General features: G+C 39.2%; 1 protein-coding gene across 2 annotated transcripts in view; it reads right to left on the bottom strand.

The window, feature by feature from the left end:
• brinp1 (bone morphogenetic protein/retinoic acid inducible neural-specific 1) overlaps positions 1–18256 on the bottom strand; it is a 130249-nt gene that overhangs the window by 90485 nt on the left and 21508 nt on the right. The window contains exon 1 of one of the 2 annotated variants that reach the window (XM_034123542.1): positions 8223–8550. The exons of the other annotated variant lie outside the window; for it this stretch is intronic. The gene's annotated coding sequence lies outside the window, so the exon portion shown is untranslated. Of the gene's footprint in view, positions 1–8222; positions 8551–18256 lie in introns of those variants that run through there. 2 annotated transcript variants of the gene reach the window in all.

Raw genomic sequence — 18256 nt, 5'->3', positions numbered from 1 at the left:
CTAAAAATGGGGGTAAAAGTTCCCGGCACTAAGTACTCTTTTTGGTGTGAACGCGACATAAGGGGTACTAACGGAACTAAACGGGAAAAGTACGGGGACAAGTACTCCGGTGTGAACGCGGCTAATGTGTGTACGAGCAGAGTTCACCAAAAGTTTTAAAATGTGCATTTAAAACAACAAACCTTGATTGTGAACATCTAACTTGAGAATATTGATGCCAATGTGACATGCTATGAATACAAAGAGAGAGTTTTAGTATAACTATAATTATAAATGTAAGCATAAAGACTATCTAAAGGCCAAGTAATACCATTTGTATGTCTGGACGAGATAGAACATTTGTATTCTGTTGTCTTTTAATTGTATTCTTTATCCTGAGGCAAATTCAATTTAATTGTAATAATGTCAAAAACAATATAACATTGTTCAGGTGTGAATCTGCCTCTACAAAAATAAATATTCATGATATTCCAACTATAGCAGTGAATCCACATCATTTCAAACGACAGGTCATTATGAAACTCAGCTAATAATTGTTTTTCTCATTCTTCATTCATTGGCTAAATTAAAAAAAATGATTGCATGAATGATAAGTAGATATTAAGCTGACCAAATACACGAACACTAGTTGAAGATGTGATACAAGGTTATAAGAGTTACCATAGCAACAGCCCTGGAGGCAAGGCCAAACGATCACAAATATGCACAGATCTCTTTTCAACGTCCCTCAGGCTAAGTGTGACAGGATGTGGTGCTTTGGCAATGAAACTCACATACTAGATATGCAAATGTCCTAATGGTTCATCCATCGGGACACGTACGATTGTCATTGGTGTACATGAAGGATCTATGTATGAATTCTTATTAATATACATGTGTGCTGCTGTGGACACGTACTGGACATGTATGATTGGCATTGGTGTACATGAAAGATCTATGTATGAATTCTTATTAATATACATGTGTGCTGCTGTGGACACGTACTGGACACGTATGATTGGCATTGGTGTACATGAAGGATCTATGTATGAATTCTTATTAATATACATGTGTGCTGCTGTGGACACGTACTGGACACGTATGATTGGCATTGGTGTACATGAAGGATCTATGTATGAATTCTTATTAATATACATGTGTGCTGCTGTGGACACGTACTGGACACGTATGATTGACATTGGTGTACATGAAGGATCTATGTATGAATTCTTATTAATATACATGTGTGCTGCTGTGGACATGTACTGGACATGTATGATTGACATTGGTGTACATGAAGGATCTATGTATGAATTCTTATTAATATACATGTGTGCTGCTGTGGACACGTACTGGACACGTATGATTGGCATTGGTGTACATGAAGGATCTATGTATGAATTCTTATTAATATACATGTGTGCTGCCGTGGACACGTACTGGACACGTATGATTGGCATTGGTGTACATGAAGGATCTATGTATGAATTCGTATTAATATACATGTCTGCTGCCGTGGCAGATGTTCAGCCGCAGCCACTCAAAAAGCTCACAGTGCATAGAGGGACATACAATACACACACATACACACACACAAGGTCAGATATATAGAGAAAATCTATAGGTCGGTACTTGTGTGAAAGTGCTGTGTAAGGCCATTCATGTTCTACTTCTGGAGTCAGTGGCACAATGGCTTGTATAGCACTAAGATGTTTCAGACAAAGAATGCAGCACTAATCTTCTTTGACTCTTAACAATTATGGCAATTTTGCTAAAGAAGTTACTTTTAAGGGGACACACATTCCTGCTTGAAATGTGTTTTTCTTAAAAGCCCAGACACACCTAATCAAATTCAAACAAAGTGGAAACCAAAAGAAAAAACTGAGAAACTAAAACGGCATATATAAAAACCTTTGTTATCATACATACATTAATTATGAAAAGGCCTGGTTTGCAGGGTGCCTTAACAAACCTCTAGTTTGTGAAAAGTCAGCGTTCATAATTTGTGGCTGAAACTTGTAATAAAAATGTGAATTAAATATGTGATTACAGGTTAGGTCACAAATGTCCTCTAATTGTCACAACCAAGTCAGCATACAAATGCAGATCCATGAACAGTTTATCTGCAAACAGATTGTATAAGAAAGATACAATTAGCTTTGTAAATTAAGCTAAGATAGTGAAGCAGTTCAACTGGTAAAAAAAAAGCTTCTAAGATATCATTCCAACCCAATTTGAATATTCATATTGAATCAGTAATTTGCTGCATTTCAGGCTGAGCTGCAATATAGGCCACTGATGCTGGGAGCCACTGGCATGAGAAGTGCATCGCCTCGACAGCATCTCATCATCATGGGTCAGTCTGCGAATCAACCCTCGCTCCCAAATGACTGCTCAGCTGTTCAATTCTTCCAGATTGGGACTTACTGTCTGTACTGAAAATAGCAGCTTCTTATCTCAATCCAGGCTCCATATTTAGATCCAAAATGTTTCTTTTTCTTAAGGAATATTTGGAGGTTAGTAAAATGTTCCAGCAGGGAGTGTTTCAAATGTGATAGTCAGCAACAAAAAGATTGTAAAAGATTAAAAACTTCTCTGTGCAAGGCCTATTTAAAATGTGTTGGAAAGATTATCGTTCCATGATTGTTCACATCTTAAATTGAGGCTTTTTACTTTACACTGGCAGATGCTTAGCTGACTGAAGTTATACTTTGGATTTGTTTATGCACTTTAACAGTAAGTGTAACAGTACAGGATTAAGACAAATGTCGTATTCCATTGCTTAAAAAAAAATGTTATATCTGATTTAATAATTTGTTGCTAAATAACATATGTATTCTTGATAACTGTGATTGTTTTAAATGCAAACAAATAAATACAATAAAATGTGTGTTGGATTGGTTGTGACTGGGGCAAGTCTGTGGTGCACTTGTACATGACAGTCAAAATGACCACTTTTTATAACTTTATTGCAAATCAATTAATCCTATCACCCCCTTTAAGTGCTTGAAAGGATGTTCCCTGATTCAACACACTGACAGTGTACAAAGTGCTTTTTAAGAGGGGCTAATTTTCACAAGATGAGAAATCCCTTTTTTACCATAGTGATCTAAACCAATTATGAACGATACAGACTCACATAGTAAAGCTAAAGTGCTGGCTATTTTCTATTGCTTGCTTGTCGATTGTTTTCCCCATTAAGCTTCAAAGGATGCACTCAGTAGGTGAATGGCTATCTTTACAAGCATACAATAATGAACCCAATGCTGACAATCGGAAGTAAGCCAGACGTCTGATTGAAGTGAAAACTTTATACTTTGTAATTAACTTGCGCTTTTCAGTTTGTTTGGGCTAAATCATTCAACCAATTCAATCACTTGTCAAATGACCCATCTATTGTCAATGTCTTCACTTCATGACTACTTTTAGAAGAGGAAAGAGAGATAACATATGCCACTAATGCAACTCGTAACAAAAGAGTTACCATGCTGAAAATCACCGGTGTATCTGAGCTATAGTTTTCAGTGTGCACCCTGGAAATCGCTGTCGGCGCGGTGGCACCCTCCTAGAAGCTGTAACCACCACAATCACACTGAGTTATGACCAACCAGCTGGATGTGTGCCACAGAAGTGTAAAGAACTTTGAGAACTGACTTTGTTGAAGCATGAGGCTAGAAGGAAATCATTCACACAGGGCGCCCAAAGCAGACTGGCTATGTATTATTGTGTTGAGTTCCAATGTTGAGCAAAATGGCAGAAACCATAAAAATGAAGTAACTACACCATAGTTTTCTTCTAGTAGCATGATGTACTGGGCACATGACCAATGATGATTACATGCAACTCAATTACAATGTGTGAACTGTCTGTGTGATAGACGACTCTACAACATAATTGGGTTAACATTTATCAAAATCATATCAACCTTAAACCTATGATTAAGATTGTCATGGCCACTTGGCAGCAACGCCCAACTGTAAATATAACACTGTCATATTAAGACACTTACAAAGTTGATATGGCAAAAAATGTTAGTCGGCTTATTTACGCGTTGAGCAGACAAATCCGGCTCTTTAGCTGCTAAATCCTTCACTGTGTTTACCATTTAGTCGCAATCGTTGTCTGACGTTAAGTGCTAGGCAGGTAGCTTACAGTGTATAGTGGGCTTATCTCTTTTTTTTCTAAAAACAGCTTGCTGCATCTGTGATGATGCATTTGGGAGCAACTTTTACGATATCTTCCTCATGCTTTAGTTGCCGGAAAATGGATAGTGTAGATTATAATAGTAAGACATGTTGAGTGTGAACAGTAGCCTACACATATATGTTGGGTGTATAGGTTTTGTAGATATATATAGATATATGTAACATGGATAACATATCAACCAGACATGCTGATGTAGAACATGATCCCCGCAGTATTACATTTTCCCCACAGGTGTGTTCATGCTTTGGCTACCCATACAATTACCAAACAGATCCAGGTGGAAAAGAGAATGTCTGCAACCGATTTGCCAATTGCAAAGTCCTGGTCACAGCTGCATTTCATTTCTATACGAATCTGGGCTCGAAGATATATTACGACTGAGAAGACAGTATTTCGATTAGGATATCTCAGACACAACTTCTAGACTGGAACAGATCAAATTACATTGCTGGAGGGAATATGGGAGGCAACAGTGAAGCAAATGAAGTTAAAAGGTTCTCTGTGTAATCGCCGGCCAGTGCAGACCTCTATTGTTCATTGATGTGAAAGACCACAGCAAATCAAAACATATCTCTTCCTCTCCTTCTCTTACTCACGGCAACACCGTCCAAACGGACAGCCATCACCAAACAAGGAAAGAACATGGCTGTGTCGTGCCAGATTAATGACTGATATTATAACTGTGTTGTCATAGATATCGTATTTTAAGGAGTAATAACTGAGCCGCCTGGAACTGCCTAATAAAACAGGGGCAAGGTTTCCAGAGGCTCAAATTAGCATCACTTTTGTGTCTCTTGCATGGCAACCACCAAATGTTAGGTCAAGATGAATCATTTGCAGAGGACTTAGATTTTTAACCAAATATGCAAGGTCTGATCGTGCTCATTTGAAAGCCGAAATAAGTGGTTTTCTCCTTCATTTTAATGGTAAACCCCAAGAAATCTTGCAAAAAGATTAACTCCACTGCAAAACTCTTGAACTGCAGCTCCTCCAAATGAACTTAATAATTAATGATTTTTACGTAACATCATATTCTGATTCATCAGCAGTCAAGGGGCAAGCCAACAATAGGCTTTGCTTTCAGGAATTGGAAGTGCATTTATATATTTCTCTGATAAATAATTAATTTCTGGTTGGTTAACTTTTGATGAGCAATTTATTTCTTGATTGTATTATAAAATGGTGCTTATGCTCATTCACAAACACTCAGACGTGGTACCCTACTGTTAGGAAGAAAAAAAAGCAATAAACTGGAGACTGGACAGAAACCGCTGCATTCAGATGACAAACTGTGAGTGTTGAATGTCTAAATAGTTTGTAACAATACAATTGTCACTATTGTGATGCTTTTCTGAGCCTGCTTTCAGTTCCCCCGAGGCTTCACACAGAGCCCCAAATGTGTGGCTTTAGTCACTGACAACGATGGAAAAGAGCAGTGGATGCAACAATCACTGTTACAACTATGATTGAGTTCTCACTGTCTCAATTCAATATTTCCATGTTCTGTGCATGGGGGTTCAAAGAAAGGATTTGTTGAGGCCGTTCTAGGAAGAAGAAGAAAAACAAATGTTCCTTCTGGAATTGTTAATCAAGGCTTAACATGGTTTGAATGTCATGGTGTGCAAAAATGTAATTAACCACTTGTGATCACCAACCCTTTAATTGTGAGCCTACGGGGTGAGAATTCATTTTGAACATCATACTATACGAGCATGGTTCGCATCCATGAGGTCTTACGAGACTGATAGCAGCAGCACATAGGTCAAACAGCCCCTAGTGTAGGTCAAATGATTCAGCTGCCTCTCAAATACATTTTGTAAGCTCACCAGCTTTTCTGAGAGATTTTGTCACATGTCATTATGTGACCCTGTTGTTTGTTTCTGATGAAAACAGATTTTCTTTTTTTCAAAGCTCATGGGAGGCAGCCTTCTGGCCTGTACAGCTGCAACCAGCCCCCACGTATAAACAATAGCGTGCTAATACTAGAATACAAAGACAGTGACATCGAGGGAGAGAGGGGGAGATGGTGGGTTCTGCCACACTATACTGCTCTCTATCCACCACAATGACAGATTGAAAGTAAGATACACACGATTTCTAGAGCAGCTCTCTGTGCAAAGGTTGGAAGCAGGAACTGTATTTTCCGTGTCTTATTATATCTGTTTGTGTTCATTTTCTTGCCTATTAAGAATCAAAGTCACATGCTTTATAGACAATCCATGCGTTGCAGTGCCAAGGTCTGTAAAAAGGACCTCTGCGGCTCAATGTTCTCTCTTCAGTCCTGGAAAGCATCATCAACACTGGGTCATCTCAAGCCATGACACAAATAGAGCTTTAAGCTACTGCTGGCATTTTCATTTTGGCAATGTGATGTGAAATGCCTTCCCTCTGAAAAAATGATTACATGTTGCCAGCGTTTTGCCAATGAAAAGGCCACCAGATTGAATGAGGCATACTGAGTAAGGCTGCTTTTCTCCAGCAAGTTCCGCTGCTGCCAGTGCAATTTTCTGCACATTTGGAGACGAAGGCAAAACAATACTGCAGGATGTATTGACTTGTGTTCAGTATAATGTCAATTTCAAACATTAAAGCTTAACTTAAAGTTCACATTCAGAATGCAGGATTTTTCACAGTTGGGGGCCACACAGACAAATGTTCAGCCCGCTCTTTGAAGGATAAGCTATAGTCCTTCAGTGGTATTTAAATCTTTTTCTTGCATTATGGCCATTATTTTCTTTGTTTTGTCTTTTATTTTACATTGCAATTATAAATGCCATTATTTGTCTGAGTATATTTGTTGTTTTTACATGGATGTAGCTCATTAGGCTTGCTTTAAAAAAAGAAGAAACAATGACAAAAAAAGAAAAAAAACTGCAGTGACAGTTAAAGATAAATGCTTCCGGACCCATTTCAAAGAGAAGCCACTTCTCTAATGTCATAGAGTTGGTATCAGTATGATACACAGATATCTTGCCTTTAGCCACATAATGACACCTGGTGTAAAAGAGCATGAGCTCCCCTCGCAGTTAGTCAGTGGAACAGCAATCAAAGCAACTTGAGGGAACAGGGAACGGCAACTTTGCCTCACTGGTGACATACACGCGCACACAATAAAACCAGCATACGTGCTTGCTTTCTTGCACGCGCCTTTAGAGCCACGTACAACTCAGACCAGCACGTACACAGGAACACAGTTCCAGCTGACTATTTGCTTTCACAGAATCCAATACGGGCAGTAATTCAGCCGTAACACGGAGGAAAACATAATAATACCAGGAAGCATGACCGCAACTCATCCCGTGTCCAATATCTAAGCTGGGATGGCACTCACTTTTAGTTAATGGATCATGCAGTTCCGGGACGAATTCATCAACATGGATGTAAAAAGCCACGACTGGACTGCAAACGTTTTTAGCTTGAACACAAATATTGATGCCGACTCCACAGAGATCTGCAGGCCTGCTAATGCACCTTCACTCTGAATGAATGTTGCCCCTCTAATGCCATTCAATAAAGCCGCGGCAGGTCCGCGTAATATGCCAACCCCAAATTCTGAGATCATTGTTTCTCCCGGTGTTTTATGCTCCTTGTTATCCGCACTTCTGCAGCATCACCGCGGGAAGATGCTGTCTCACAACGTGCAAAGAGATCGCAATCAGTGCACCCTAATCGAGAGAACAACTCATTTGCATAATGTTTGGAGATGATGGGTTTAATAAGGTTATAAGAGTCATGATATCATTTTAATAGCCTATGAACGCTCCGTCTACATTCGGTCCGGGCGGAGCTTGGAAGGACTTGCACGCCGATTATCTGAAAGGTCGCTTCACAGTGCAAAGAACAAAATCGCCTCAATCCTGAAAAAGGACACCACCGGCCACCTCAGTAACATGCTGACCACGCAACATCGCCATAATTGTGCCACAATATAGCCCTGCCTACCCCATCACTACCTCGTGGTCAGTGATGGACAGAAGAAGAAAAAAATATATAACATTCTCTCATTCAATGTTAGAGGTCCAAGCCGGGATACTTACCTAAAACTGACTCTCCCCTCTTAGCTGTATTTGCGGTCCAAGATTTGTTATTGCTCGAGCCAACAACTTCTGCTGGAGCATATGTATCCAGTGCTCATGCTGGTGGCTCAGTCGGTGATGTTGGATTGCGGATGATTTGGCAATCCTTTTCATGCTCAAGGGAAAAAAATCCTTCGTTTCGGCGTGGTCTCGGGCATTGGTGCGCAGAGAAATAAAGTAATGAAGTCCGTCAGGAGGGGAAGGAGAAAAGGGGAGCTCTGGTTGTGAGATTTATGCCGACGTGTTTGAAACTGTTCTGTTCTCTCTTTTTTTCTCACCGTAGGAGCCGTTTGCGGTTGGAGAGGTGTGGGATGGATATATAGGAAGGGAGGCTGGGATGCACAGACTGAGGGCGAGAAAGGGGAGGTACAAAGAATACAGTCTCGTATTGTAGAGGACGGTCATGGCAGACAGTAAGGGGTGGGTCTGGATGAGGAGGAAGGCGAGGGAACTGAGGGTGTTTGAGGATAAGAGGCAGTGTCGTGACTTTTTTCTACAGATGGGTAACATTTACACCAAGGCTGTAGGTTATAGCTTGACTGTGATCAATTAAGGCGAAGGAACTATGGGAAACGAAGCAAAGGTGAAGAGGGGCTTTGTGATTTCGGTAAATGAGGTTTTCATAAAAAAACAACAAAGTGAGAAGGCGGTGAGTGGCACAGAAGGTGTCACACTATGCCACGTGTAGGCTGTGCACTTTGCATAAAGTACAACGTGACTGTATGTGTTAATTTAAACTTGGAATGACTCACAGCTAATCTCTTCTTTTAAAAAAACACAATACAGCACAGGCTCTGTGGAGTTTGTTCAACTATAGCTAAAAAAGTGAAGAGAACACTGTCCATGGTGATGAAACATAACTAAAAAGCACGCTTCATATAGATGCTTTCCGTGGTGCTGAAATTAGCTAAATAGAAACAAAGAACAGTAATAAACAGAAAACTAATACGTTGCATGAATTAAGGGATTTCAACGACTTGATTAGTATATACTCTACCATTACATGCGCCGTTCAGTAAGTACTTAAGACTGTTTTCAATATTTCTAGTCGATATCCTTAAATATCGATGTTTTGGGTCGAACATAAAGCGATTCTGCGTTTCTTGAACTGACCAAATTTGGGCTGCAAAGGGCTAAAGAAGCATTTAGACAAAGAGGGTTAACAAAAATATATTTAAATACGTACTGGTGGTTGCTGTCCATGGTGCTGAAAGACAACTAAAGGGTAACATGATGATTGTTGCTGTCCATGGTGTTGATGGAGACATAGTTTACAGAAACATATTTAAAAAGTAAATAAAAATTAAATATGGAACTACTTTTACAAGAATTGATGATCATTCTACAGTACTACTAGAAGTTCAAGTAAAAATGATAATAGTAACAATTACACTGGCATGGGTGTATGAAACAACACACAGTTTTAATAGATAGATAGATAGATAGATAGATAGATAGATAGATAGATAGATAGATAGATAGATAGATAGTACTTTATTGATCCCAAATTGGGAAATTGTTGTTGTTACAGCAGCATAAAAGGCATTTTACAATAACACAAAGCTACAAAATATACAAGAATAGAAAGAAAAATAAAATAAAATATAAAATATACATGTTGAAATAGAAAATATACATACAGATATTATATATACAAATATATATATATATATTATGGAATATGGAGTATAAATATTGAACAGATTATAGGAGTAAAATGTACAACGTGGTTTAATTTCTAGAGAAACTATGGAGCAGAGAGTTCTCTTCCAGTCAGAGGTGATTTATTGTACAGTATTAAGTTATATCTCCATAGCTCAAACCCCAAGCATGTAGAAACGATCATATTCAAATAGGTCTGGACTCCCCTGCATCCATTGCGCTCACAGACAGTTTTTGCAACTCCACCAGCTCTCCAACGGTCCACTTGCAGTCAAGTGTTTGAAGCATCCACCACTAGGCAAAAAACCTGGCGGGACGAGCACAGCATAGAACTCAATGAGGCTAAATGGATAGATGGAGCCATTACAGAGTCATTAGCCTGAATGTGGCGGTGACACGTGACACATTGCCTTTGCAATATATACATAAAATACCCCAGGGATCATTGACGTTGTTAAATTATATAAATCTATTGGTCGTAGCTTTTAATAAATGAGTTCCCTTCAAGTTTGTTCACTTTTAGGACTACTCGTGCCTTACTTGGTTAATTACATTCCTCATACAAAGTCAGAAATGTGTCTTAAGACTATGATTTTTAAGCTCTTTTTGAGGACAAACTGGATTTCCAGGGAAACAATGTGTTTGCATTTGTATGTCGGGCAAGGCTTCATCAAACACACCAAAGCAAGCAAACGTTTTCATGTGGACTTGTAGGTATGCATGCATGTGTTACTCAGCTAGTGCGGAAGAACTTAGGGAAAAAAAACGATGTGTATAATGTGTATGCCATAGTGAATCATCAATACCACTGTTGCTCCGGGTACACCTGTCTGATGAAATATGCAGAGCTGTGTGCGGTCGGTTGACGACAAGCAGAGTGTTGGAATGATGCATATTTTAAATGTCCTTATCTCCAGAGAGGAAGTGCTGCTGAGGTACAGTTGGCGCACTAAAAGCAAAGGGGAGGATTATAAGAGGAAGCAAACAGACTGGAAGCAGAAAAATAATTCAAGAAAGTAAGGACTATTTATTATTTAAATAATATGAAAAGTGTGATGTGACGTCCGTTGTGTTGCACAGAATAATAAATAAAAAAAAGTATTCCATCTCAACACCACCAAACACCTTTTGAAAGGGTAACTATAGATTAAGAGCTTCCTTTTTTGTTTGTACTTGTTATTGCTGAAGACAGATATCTGGTTAGGAAACAGACTTCTTGGGCATCTAACAGAGCGGGTATTTGAGTTAAAACGACGCGCTCTTTTCTTCTCATTTTACATTACCTTTCAGGCAACTCATTTAGGGAAAGTAAGCCCAGGTAGAGCCAGCTGGACTGCAGTTCCATGGACATCTGAAGGTTTTATTGATGAATTGTGATACAGACTCAAATCCAACTCTTGAAGTCTAACTGAAAGCAAACCGTTATTCTCTGCAACAGCACGCAATTGTGCTTTCCAAGTGACATGTTCTGCTAAAAGTACGCGGAATGAATATGTGAATGCTTCCAATACTTTTCTCATCCTCCCTGCTCTGCAGATATGCCCAGATAACTAAAAGCTAGTAAGCCAACATTAAAATGTGTGCTTCTTATTTTTCATTACTACTAAATAACAATGATTTTGATTGTAAAAACAGATACTAAGATTTCAGTTAGACAACAGGATGTTAGTGGAATCCATTAAAGGTGCGAATACACAGATTCTTGACTTTGGTATGTGTGTGCTTAGACCCTCGGAAAGAACCAAAACAAAAGGCTATCCACATACATGTAAAATAACTAATTTATCAAAGCCATGATTGGAAGACACACGGTTAATCCAAAGAGGTGGAATGCTTTGGAAATAAACAAGCCAAAACTACTCATGTGTAATATGATGTTATATATTTGAGAAGAAATACCAAGGGTTTCTCATCTGGCCTTCAAAATGGAATATATTTGGAGTTATTCCTGCTTATACAATACCTCTCTATATACCTGCTTTTAGACATATGTACCAGATGCATGTAGGAATGTCTTATTAAGGTAGGAATGTTCCTGAAAGTAACACCTTATTAGTCACATAGCCTACAGTGCAAGCATACTAAAAACCTAATGTACCTTAATGACTTTCTGTAAGGATAATTAGGGAGCAATATGTCAACATGCATGACATTCATCATCTCATTATTTGTGAGCATGTGTTCCTTAATGTCAAATATTACCAACGTTTGCAGCTCACAGCCTTCTGGGACTATCACTGTCAAAAAACGTAGCTTTAATACTGTGCTGATTTGACGCTATTATCCACATAACGACAATAATTGTGCCACATTCAGCACCTGCCCAGACACTATATCTGTACAGGAGCTAAATTTATCTGGACTGTAATGATCTCTCATCTCCCTCCTCGTTGGAAGCCATGGGCTGAATCTCACTGCTAGCTGCCCAGAACACTGTTAGCGCTTGCTAGATTGACAACCTACTAATGGCTGATCTCTGAGGCTGAGGCCACAGAGATGTTTCTACCGGGTGTTAGTGCACGATGTTGTGGAAGCCTGTCACATTGTACCTAGACCTCTCCCTGCCAGGACTATGAAGGAGAAGGCAGATGTCCAAATAGCCAGCAGGTCCATCAGTCATGAGGATTTTTGTTTCTCTTGCACGGCAAGGTACGAGGGGTCAAGTGGAAGAAAAAACAGATGAATGAGGATGACACTGTTCTGCTGCTCTAATGAAAAAACAAACTCATTTTCAGGAGGTTTCTGGGTAATAAGACAGCAAGGCAACCAAATGTGAACTGGAAACATAGAAGGTTTGAAAAGTGTTACTTTAGTATTGAAACCACCACCATTTGAGGCTAAACGACAAATGTTGAGTTTGAGAAAAGCAACAATTTAATTTGAAAACAATTAAAGGTGGGGTAGGTAATTTTGGAGAAACCGGCTCGAGATCGCTAGAATTTGAAAATACACACCCTGAAAAAATCTGCCACTTCCTTACAGAGCCCCTCCTCCAACACACACGAACGTGCACATGACCAATGAGGGCACGAGATAAGTTTGTGCACAGATGGAAGGCTGACAGGCAGGTAGGCCATCCAGTTATTTTAGCCGGGCCGGCTAAAATGATTGGTCGTGCTTTTTACAGTATTACGGCTTCCACAGATGACATTTTTTTAATGGATTTTTTGTCAAAGCACTTAAGATATTCATTGCTATCGGGATGTTAAGAGCATTCCATGGAATATAACAAAAAGTGTATCTCGAGCCGGTTTCTCAAACTTACCTACCCTACCTTTAAGCATGCAGTGGTGTTATAGTTGCAGTGTATTTGTAGAACACTGCCTTCAATTATGGAGACGAAACTCATCCAATATTGGGGTCTAGAATGTTAAATGTGTTTTATTCTGATCTGAAAGCCTTATGAGTTAGACAACATCATTAGTCTATGCTGTGAATAACTGTAACTTTTTTTTTAGTACAACACTGCTTGTTGGTTAGGTTAAAGCACTATGCCAACTGGGTTAGATTGAGGTAACAGTTAAATAGATTTTCTGAGATTAGGATAGGTCCATTGTCAAAGTGATTGACATTAAACACATAGGTAACTGTTGGTTGGGAATGGGAAGCAAACAGCTCTCCCACGTGTTGTGTTGACCCATCTATCAACCATGACCTCTTCTCTACTCCGACTTTGTCAGTCTTTGATAAGGTCACTGACTTCCTTCTTTGCTCTCGTCATAATTATTGCGTCTATTAAAGGACTTTGTCACTCGAACATAAACATGTCATTTGGGGGCCATTGAAACGAAGCAGTCTCTACAGAAAAGAGGTGAGGAGGGAGGGAATAATGGTGATGCATTTCTTGCTAGGAGACGGAAGATCTGTCAATCTTGTAAATTGGTTTTAACGCAATGTATGTCATACTGTAAGCCAAATAGAAATAAGCTTTATTTAAAGAACCTTTACTGGACATGTAAGACATCATTAGGATTGGATTATGATGTCAAAACATTCTGTGTCAGCTGTTCTTCCTTATTGGCTGTTGTGTGCAATGCAGAGGAAGTTTGAAGCTCAGTGACAAGGACCATTCATGAGGTGTATAATATGAGCAGTATAACAGGTAATCTCACCACATGTGGTAATGTTGCAGTCAGTGTGTGGGTGGCTGCTCAGCATGCAGTCACCATATTTCTAATTGCCCATCTGGCACTAATGTGAGGGACTGTGCAGGCAGAGGGTGCACACCGAATAACTAAGTTTAGCTGAGCCTTTTTTTGTTCGAGATCTTTGAGACACTCTTGAGTATTGAGTGATATTTAACTATCTGCTTTGTGTTGTTGTTGGGTAATTCTTAACTGAGGAAAGCACTTGACTTGTGGAACACTTCAACATCAAAGCACTGTTTGGCTGTATCCTCACATCCCCTTTCTTTTGTAACCTCAGCTTAAACGGTTGTTTGCGAGACAAGATGCAATATGAAATACAAAGGATAAATCACGAGTCCATGTTCTATGTACATGGTTCCATTGCAAATTGGAAATCAACACACTGCATACGAGTCTATCAAAGAGCTTTCATTATAGAAATATAGTTACTGCATGCATTTCGGTAGCCAACTAAAGGTGAAATGTAAAAACATGTTCCTTGGTGAAACTAGCAATGAAACTGGACTAATTTGTTTCCACATAAAGAGTTTGAGTCGACATAAGAAAAGTAAGTCTTATAAATTGTATTATATATTTCAAAATATGTTTCATTATATTTCTTTTAAAACCACATTAAGTATTAATACAGTGTGTATTATATAATATGTGAATCTTTTTTAATTTCTATGGAAAAACATCAGAGGTATAGCATACATAGAATACACCATATGTAAATAAATAATCAAAGGAGTATACATCAGACGAATATGACTTTCTAACACCCTATTTGATTGTTGCTTTTATTATTATTATTATTATTATTATTCCAAGGCCATTAAAAACATAGCTCAGGCTCCATTTATGTTAATCCTGAAAAAAGCCAAAGCCAAAAAAGCAATAATTGTAACTTTGGTGCATTGTAAGAATATTGCCTTATAGCTGGCCAGTTTGGACAGCACGAAAACATGATTATGAGCCTAGTGAAGAGTATTTAAAGATAATATAACAACAAACTGCAGATGCCAGGAAACAGCTGCTGCACTGCACTCTGTCGTTTAAAATATTGAAGCATGCAAGACCTCTGTGTCTAATCAGTGAAGTTACAGCAGGTATTTTGCAGCATGTATTATAAAGCTTGTATTTGATACAACCTATTGTCGAAAGCCTACAATTGTTAACCATTCACTTGCCTGCACAGTGTGAATCTCCAATAAATATGTGGGCTAAGTTAAGCAATTATTGAACTTTTGTAAGTGCAGACTACGGGGATTCCTCCCTCCTGTTATTGCTTTTGGCAATTTAAAGAAAAGATGTGGGCTTTGTTTGTTTCGTTGTTGTGCTCCAGACAGAAGAAGAAATAAACATATGCCATAGGATTACAATGGGAAAGCAAACAAAGCAGCCTTGAGAGCAGTTGTTCACTCTAAATAATTAAGCAGTGATTAGGATGTGGCCAATGGGCTCAGAGGCATAGTGTGGACTGGGCTGAAGCTCTCCACTTTCACAAAATATGCATTATTATTGCCAGCAGTGAAGAAATCTCATGCCTCCCACTTTTCCATTTTCCACTTGACAGCAACTCTTACCGTCCTTAGCGTTCTCTTTCTCCCTCTGTATCTGCATGTTTTTCTTCATTCCTTTTCAGATTACATTTTTGCTCCTCTGCCTTTTCCGTGTGCACCCACTCATCATTCTACATGATTCTACATCATTCACTGTGCATTCCTCCGCTCTGGGCACTTTCTGAAGCATATTACACTCAGGACACTTTGTTTCCTATTCGTTTAATCATTTCGACACTGCATTTCATGCCGTGCTCTCTCATTTGTTAAAACACTGCATGTGTTTGTTTGCAGACAGGCTTGCTGCTCCATTGTGAAATATCTGGTTTTAGCTGATCAAGTGCTAATTTAAGCGGTGATGATATTTTAATAGCCCTCAGCAAAAACTGAGCTTGCAGATGCCGGAGCCTGGCAGGAGTTTAGCGCAATATTGGAGTGGTAGCGGGTAGAATATGTTAAAAGATACAAACATAATCCCCTATCTCTATGTACCTGTTTCTATTGCTAGATTTACAAAACACCACGTACACCTGTGTCTCATTACAAATCACAGCATGAAGGCAATCAGCAGTGCTGCCATTTGAGATGAAACATTTGAAAGCAACACAAGTGCGGACAGTGAAAAAGAACTGCACTGTTACTGAATGTGAGGCTGAAATCACTTTAAATGAAATAGAAAGAAGAAGAGCAATATTGTTTTCGGTGGATTGAGTTCTGGGATCTCTAATGAAATACATCGCCGAGTGACAGCGGGTCAGTGAGCCTGGATTCTGTAAATTCAGAGTTGTGTACTTTTAACAAGATAACGAAAACCCTGTCGGATTACAAAAGAAAGACTGCAAAACACAGCAGGATGCACATAGTTGAAGAGAAAGTTTGGAAAGATAAGTCAACTCTTTCCAATTTACCAAAGAAAGTTTTCAAAGAGGGAGACGGACTCCGCAGGGGAGGCTGAGTGAATGGAAGTTCAAAAACATTACATCATTTAGTTTAAAGATGATTATATAATAATACACTACAATGTGTGTTAGGTAAGGTTCAGATAATAGTTTTGGAGAACTGTTTTTCCTAATTTTGCCTGACATGAGGGCAACATTCACAGACTTTGAAAACCCCTGGACCAAAGCCTTGTCAGTGGCAAAATGCCTGGAAAAAGGGGACACAAAGAACCAATTGCAGATGGAGTTGGGCAAGTATTTTTTATGCCATATTGAAAACATGCACAAATCAAATAAATGGCAAAACAACATATATTGGCATATGTTTACATTATGAGATACAAGCCTTTGGCACGTTTTAAGTTTTGGATTTAATTTATGAGCGCTGGTGGAGGGAATCTGATTGAAGAGGGTGCTAGAAAGCAGTGTCTGTGTGCACCACAGTACATGAAACCTGCCCAACTGCTGCCAGCAAATTGTCCTGGTCTACATGGACTACCGTGGAGTGCTGAGGGAAACAACACACGCTTTAGTGAGGCATCCAGGCAAAGCCATCTCCCTCATGGTCTGTTCAACTACAAAACAAGCCATATGCTTTGCACTGTGCTGTTCTAACTGTGTGGACGGAGGGCTTGTCAATTGAGCATAGAGGTATTTCATAGGGGATGGAAGAGGGGCTTGACCCCTGACATTAATAAACCTGCAGCTGTAAAGTTTTATGGTAGCATGGAGTCATCATATTCAACCACACCGTTAAATATATACGCAGAAAAAAAAATTAAGCCATCATTTTTTGACCTTTGCTTATTGTAAGGGCAGCTTGCCACTTGCAGGTCTTTCTTCAATCCCCAAATGCATTGGAAAATATGGGTTGGGGAACATCTTAATCTTAAACTGCTCTAGTGGCAAACAGATCGGACTGCGGTTGTACTGGGAAGCTTTCAGGTGTTAATGTGTGTAGAGTAGGGTATACAAATGACCTTCCTAAATAAAGGAAGCATAAATCTCAAGAATCTTCCATGTTTTTAATTCAAAGTAAAAAAATAAAAAATAAAAAAAGAGTAATTACTGACCTGTACAGTACACGATGAAATGAAACAAAATAATTGTCAATAATGAATTTGATTTCACTGGCTTTCTTGTCTCTATTCATAATGCAGCGTTTGAATGTGCAAATATCTGAAGCAGATGTCTGAAGCAGAAAGAGTTCACACGTACCAGATAGCAAACAACGTGTCATAAATATTGACACCTCATTGTGACAGCTGCAAACTCCGAAGTTCCTGTCTGTACCCCGTAAGCAAACACAGACACAGACAAACACACACACACACTCCGGCACACAAACACCCCTTTGTGTCAACAGAAGATTCGGAGCCGTGTTGAAAGCTTGTACAGTAGTAAGAGCGACACTCTGTCTTCTGGGGAAAATCCTGACTGCCACAAAGAGATGCTGGATTTGCTTTCTGGGACCCGTTTGAGCTGCCTGGCACTCCTGTGCAGCTCATCGTGGCTAACATCGGGAGGGAAATATAGAGCAGAATATAAACAAGAAGGCATTTGCATGATGATGACAAGACTATTTAAATATCATAGGAAAAACGTCAAATGTTGCAGCCTAATGGAAACCAGTTTATTCTCAATTCAAAGACGAGTATGGCCTCAAAGATGTCTGCGTTAGTTGACCATTCTTTGCCATATTTGTC

Source organism: Trematomus bernacchii, unplaced genomic scaffold, assembly GCF_902827165.1.
Source record: "Trematomus bernacchii unplaced genomic scaffold, fTreBer1.1, whole genome shotgun sequence".
In the NCBI taxonomy this organism is placed as follows: domain Eukaryota; kingdom Metazoa; phylum Chordata; class Actinopteri; order Perciformes; family Nototheniidae; genus Trematomus; species Trematomus bernacchii.
This window is presented reverse-complemented; position numbering and strand designations above follow the sequence as displayed.